Consider the following 6,520-nt stretch of genomic DNA (forward strand, 5'->3'; position numbering starts at 1 on the left):
GTACTCTTATTACCCTTATGTACTACGCTAATTTTATAGATAAGGAGAAGGAGGCCCAGATAGTTAAGTGACAGCCCAAGGATGAGAACTAGTAAGTCGTGGAGCCAGGGTGTGAAAGTGTTAGGTGCCTGACTAGGTTGTATTTTCAAAATGTATCTAATAGGTGGGGCTGGCCCCGTGGCCGAGTGGTTAAGTTCGTGCACTCCGCTGCAGGCGGCCCAGTGTTTCGTTGGTTCGAATCCTGGGCACGGACATGGCACTGCTCATCAAACCACGCTGAGGCAGCGTCCCACATGCCACAACTAGAAGGACCCACAACGAAGAATATACAACTATGTACTGGGGGACTTTGGGGAGAAAAAGGAAAAAAAATAAAATCTTTAAAAAAAAAATGTATCTAATAGGTGAAGTTGTGATAATTGTTTCAGCTTTGACATAGTGGAAGAAACCACAAAGGAAGTAAAAGTAACAGCATGGGGAATATTTCCCTCAAATGTGGCATTCAATATAGTTAATACCTAAAATATATGAGGAGCTCTTTCATATTTATTAGCAAAAATCCAAATAAACACACAAAAGGTTATGAACAGACATGCACTGTTAGACTGACGTGTCCCAGAACTTGGAAATCAGGTTTCCCTCTGAGAACCAATCCAGCTGCTCACGCAAGTTACATGGGCAGTAAGTGGCCTGTAGATACCTTGCAAGACATCCTCATCTAGTCAAGAATACAGTGTCAGGAATACGTGATTGAGAAACGAAGAAAACATAACTTAAAATTGTGTTACAGAAGGAAGTTGGTCTAAAGATTCTAGAATAAGAGAACCAAGGAAAAGCAATCAGGCAGTGTTTGTCCAGAATTGTCCACTAATGACACAAACTCTGTAAACACGAATGTTCTGCTCACTAGAGAAATGTGCACCATTTGGAATAAGGCATAAAATTGACCAAATTTTGCCCCATCTTAAAGGAAATAGCCTTCAAGACCACCCAACCCCTGTGCTCTGGTTCTATTCTCACCTGCAACATTCTGACAGTGTACTATATCGGACCCCAATATGAGGAAAAGAGTGTTTTAGTCAGATCTGAGTATTGGGGTCAGTGGGAAGGCATGTTTCCTACTGTAAGTCAATATCTCGACATTGTGATTTATAATTTAGTATCTTATGACTAGTTATTGTGGCAAATTGTATTATCCAAGTTGGCTGCAATAGTCTCTCTCATGTTATTTGTCTTCTACAAATGACCTTGACACTCCCCCGATGGAGAGGTGGGGTCTATGCCCCTTCCCTTGAATCTAGACCAAACTTAGTGATTTGCTCGTATCTAGTAGAAAGTAGTGGAAGTGATGCCTCATTTTTGAGATTAGATCAGAAAAGGTCATCTAGCTTCCACTTGGTTCTCCTGAAATAGACCCTCCTGAGGGCTTCAGGGATGTAAGCTGTTCAACTGCCCTGAAGCCACCATTCCACGAGGAGGCCCAGACTAACTAAGGGGTAGAGATCACATGAAGAGACCCTGAGACTCCATAAAGAGAGGGATGTCAGGCCAGACCTCACTGCCTAATCACGCCCAACGCCTGTCAGATAACTCCATGGTGCATGCCAGAGTAGATCTAAGTGGCTCACACCAACCAAGCTGGATGAGAATTGTTCCTTTCCTCCTGCAGAGGCTTGTTGCTGGCCAAGCTATGCCCCTAAAGTAAAAGAAAAGAAGGAAGAAGGAAAAAAGAAAAAGAAAAGACACCAAACGTTCGCCAGTCACAAGCAGTGACCTATAGCAAGCAAGCACATAATCTGAAAACCTTAGGATATACTTTTATGCAGAAACCAATTGAGTTGAGTTGCTCTCACTTGCAACTGAAAGAGTCTTGACCGATTCAAATATTTGCCTAACACAATGATTTGATCTACTAGCAAGAAGACCCAGGGATTGATAACTCCACTGAAGCAAGTATTAGTCAAGACTCTTGAAAACAACAATAGACAAAAATCCAAGTCAAACTGTTTTAAGAAATAAAATAAAAGAATTTATTGGCTCACGTATGTGAAATGTCATGGGATGGAACTTCAGGAATGAATGGCTGGATCTGGGTGCTGAAATGTTATAGTTAGCAATTTCTCTCTCTCAGTTTCACTTTGCTTTGCATTGTTTCATTCTCATGTAGTTTCTTCCATCGCTGGGGCAAAGATGGCCACTGGAAGCCAAAGGTGGCCAACAATTTAGCAGCCCCAACTGGAAGAAAAATCTTTTTCAGTTCCAGTAAGACTTCCATGTGTTATACGCATTGGCTTAGCAAGGGTCACATAGCTGTCATGGAAACAATCACTATGGTTAGGGAGATGGAGTACTCTGTCTGGCCACGCCTGTCACATGCTCACCCTAATTCCCAGGGGTGGGATCAGCTTTACCCAAGCTATATAGACGAACTGTTGGGGAGGGATAGTTCCTCAAAGCAAAATCAAGGTGCTGTTAACAGAGAGAGAAAGAGAGGAGGAGAGAGAGAAAGAGATTGAGAGAGAGAGAGAGGAAGAGGAAAGGGAGGCTGAGCAGGGAAAAATAACAGCTGTGCAGTTCAATAGTCTGACTGCCTTACCCAGTCCCACCTCCTGGGCTGCATTCTAGGCATCCCTCCTTGATGATTAGTATGCTAGAGCTTATAAAGCAGTGAACATCCTTTTGCTACTTATATCCACCTGTTTACACAAGTCTGGGTTCTTTATGTATTTTGACAGACTAGAAAGTTTCCTGGTTACTGATCCAGAGTGATATGCACGGTGTTATGGTCACTCCGCAGAAGCGTGATGGACGCCCCCCGACCACCCCAAATTGGTTCACTGTCAAGACTGATGATGCCACATGTTCACCAAGAGGGGAGGAAGAAATGTATTACTCATATATTGAGGCTTTCTGGGAGAGCAGGTCAGCCACCTAAGCCAGTCCAAAAACGGCTTCAGCAAAAGGAAGGCGAGTGGCCCTAGTTTTATTGTGTTTAGGGAGTGAAACCTGGGTGGGCATTCCTGCACACAGGCCAAGGCTTTGTGTGGTTTGAACTTCTCCTCTGGTGTCAAGGGAAGGAGTGTGTGGGCTTTCTTATCAGCTTGCCCATATGTGGGACAGAAGAGGAAAGTGGAGATGGCGCTTGAAAGCTGTCAGTGGTCAACATCCAAAATGGAGTCAGATTCTTTTTTTTTTTTTTTTTGAGGAAGATTAGCCCTGAGCTAACTACTACCAATCCCCCTCTTTTGGCTGAGGAAGACTGGCCCTGAGTTGACATCCATGCCCATCTTCCTCTACTTTATACGTGGGACGCCTACCACAGCATGACTTTTGCCAAGCGGTGCCATGTCTGCACCGGAATTCAAATCGAGGAACCCTGGGCCCTCCGAGAAACGGAACATGCACACTTAACTGCTGAGCCACCAGGCCGGTCCTGGAGTCAGATTCTTTATTACACAGGGCCATCTCTCGAATTCAGCCCAGTTTTCTGATTGTGAAAGTCAATGTAAACATCTCATCCATTAACCAATGAGGCAAACAGGAATTCTTTCCGTGGTGGTTATAATTCTAAACCGTTATTCTTACCCATCACCCTTTACTTATTCCTGTAGCATCGGGACGGGTCTGCAGGTACAGTTCCTTTCACGAGAGAGAGTAAAGTGATTACTCTTCAACCATGAATGCACATGGAGCCATCCTGCACTTTGCACTGAGGCTCCCAGCCCAGCTGAGTAAGAGATGCTTTCTTTGTACTCCCTCCCTGTTGTACCCCCCCACCTCAGTCTTTTCTACCCCTCTGCCCCATCCTAAGGTACTAGATTCATTCTCAAGGCCAGCCAAAGGGACTTGGTGTTGGCCCAATTGTAGAAAGGTGGCTGCAGCTGGTCCTGACTTACGGATTAAGTGATTTTGAGTTGGGTCTTCTATTACTCAGAGATGGAAGTGATTCCTCACATTTACATAGTACTTGGCAGACTTCCATCCCTCATATATTGCTTTGGTTGATCCTCCAGAAACTCTATGGAGGCAGGCAAGACATTTTACAAATAAGGAAACTGAGGCTCAGAGAGTAGGGGGATGGGTGCCCTACAACCAAGGTGGTCTGATTTCTGGTCCAGGTTTTTTCATCAAACCACATGGTAACTTCAGGTGTGTTGTCAATTCTGGGGGTGGGAGAATTTCCTGGAAACTCTTGGGGAGGGAAGGAAAGAGGGCATTGCTGGAAACAAATTTCTCTTACTTCTCATTCGCCTCAGGTTCAGCTCAGATGGACTTTCGGGGGATGTTTTTCTTAATGCTGGCCTTTTCTTTATCTCTGCTCAGTGTGTGCCAAGCCCAAGTTAACAGTTTAAGTAGCTTAGCCTCCAGGGTTTACTGCTCTTAGAAGATCTGATTCACGAGTCCTCCTTTATTTCAGGCTCGAAGAACAGAGGAATTCTTTCTTTACTGCCCTGCTTCACTTGCGGGATTATGTTTGATTTTTCCTGCAAACATTTCAACTTCTTGTATGGAGGAGGATGGGACGGAACCTGGATTTCTGTCTTTTATTCAGACCAATCCTTTTCCAGAGCCCCTTCTCTTGCTCCATGCTGTTCCACGCCTTCATGCTGGCCTCCGACCTTTTGGATGCTTCTCTTATTATGTCTTTCTCTCTGATTGTGTCACATTCTCTCGTTCCTTGGCTCTCTGTTCTCTCACTGATTCTCATCTTCTGTTTTTCCCTTCTTACTGCCTTTCTCTCTCACTTCCTCTCCTTTTTCTATTCCGATACCCTTCTCTTCTTTCCGGTCCTTTTCTCAAGCCCGTTCACCTCTTTATCTTTCTGAGCTTGTAGTCTACTGTTGACTTTTCCTGAGGTGAAATTCAGTTTCTAGGCTTAAGTCCTCACAAAGTAACCCCCAGAAACTTAATAATTTTTTAAAGTTTCAGCTTGGTTTTAATTAGTCACTAAAGTCAAGAGGTAAATTTTCTCTTTGGTAGATTGCTGCAGAAATTCAATTCAAAGAATGTCTGTTAGGATTTAAAGAGACTGTTGAAGAGCACACATACTATGTGACCAGATTATTAACACATTTAAAGGAATGACAAGAAATTAAACCACTTGGAAGCCCTAAAAGGCAGAACAGAAGTGGCAGTCACCACTCAGCCTGTCTCTTCCTCCATCTGTCTTCCTTCCTGTCCTGGGGTGTCTTCTCTGGCACAGGTTCATAGAATTTTAGAACTGAAAGAAGTCTTACAAATCAACCACTTCATTTTATAGATGAAAAAACTGAGGCCCAGAGACGTGGCATGTGTTGCCCACTCACAGTAAGGAGGTGGAAGATTCCTGACTGGAATGAGGTTGACTTTTTGTTTGTCTTTGTGTAAAACTTGATCATTTTAATAAAAACCTGACATAGTCATTAAAAACCATAAAGAAATACTGAGGAGTAGATAGAGGAAAGCAAATCATCACTCAAAATCCAACCACCTAGAAATAACCAGTGTTAATAGGACGAATTATATTCATAGGTTGTCTATTTCAATAGAATAAGCTGTGTGAGGAACAACGAGCATTTCTTTAGTGCTACATGTCATTTCTCATTAGATCTTGCGATCTAATAAGATCTATAATAATCTTATCATCATCATGTTTTATCTTCATCTTACAGAAAACACTGAGACTGTCACTTGCAGAAGGTCACCTACATAGTCCACATAATGGTGTATTATTCCCCTAATAAATTGTTTAATTCAATTGGCTCACGCTTTATTTAATATTTTTGCCTTTATATTTATAAATTAGATTGGTGCCCAGTTTCTCTCTTTCTCTCTCTTGCTCTTTTGCAGGTTTTGGTATCAGGATTGTATGCTTCCAAAATGAGCTGAGAAACCCTTGGTGATTTGCTTTTCCATTAGGCCATAGTTTTAATAAAAAACAACCACCAATTCTAAGGTAAGAATGCATTTAACTGCTCAAATGACTTTCCCGCGGCATCTGGGTCTCTATTGTGAAGGCCCACCCAGGTTAGTCACGTGTGTGGGGTCATGTGGAAAGTTCGCTATTAAGTATCAGCTCACAGGGCATCTATTGATGGACTGGGGAATGCTCACAGTTAGCAACTTAAACTTTCGTCTGGACAGCTGTCAGGGGGGTCTCCCAATACATGCTTCCTCCTTTCTCTAAGTATTACAAGAAAATACGGGGGAAAAAATCCTGAAGAATGGTTTCAGTCTTTTTTCAATGTAGAATGCATCCTTGTAACTAAGTTTTTTTTTTTTTTAAATCTAAGTTTCGCTCCCTTCCCGAAAGCAGCAAGGGATAATTGGATCCGCGGCCACGTAAGAGTCCCTTGTGGCCCTGAACCTGGAGAGTCCCAGGAACTGGCGGAGATCGGTGGGTCGGCTGGGCCGTAAACGTTTTTCTCTCCCAACTTCGGGCCGAAGCCCGGTCCCGAGGAGCTGCCGATTCCTCGCTCGGGGCCGGTCCCTCTGACGTTCCAGCCCTCTCTCCCGGCGGGCCAGCGCGCCGGGCGCGGGG

Source organism: Equus caballus, chromosome 4 (genome assembly GCF_041296265.1).
Source record: "Equus caballus isolate H_3958 breed thoroughbred chromosome 4, TB-T2T, whole genome shotgun sequence".
In the NCBI taxonomy this organism is placed as follows: Eukaryota; Metazoa; Chordata; class Mammalia; order Perissodactyla; family Equidae; genus Equus; species Equus caballus.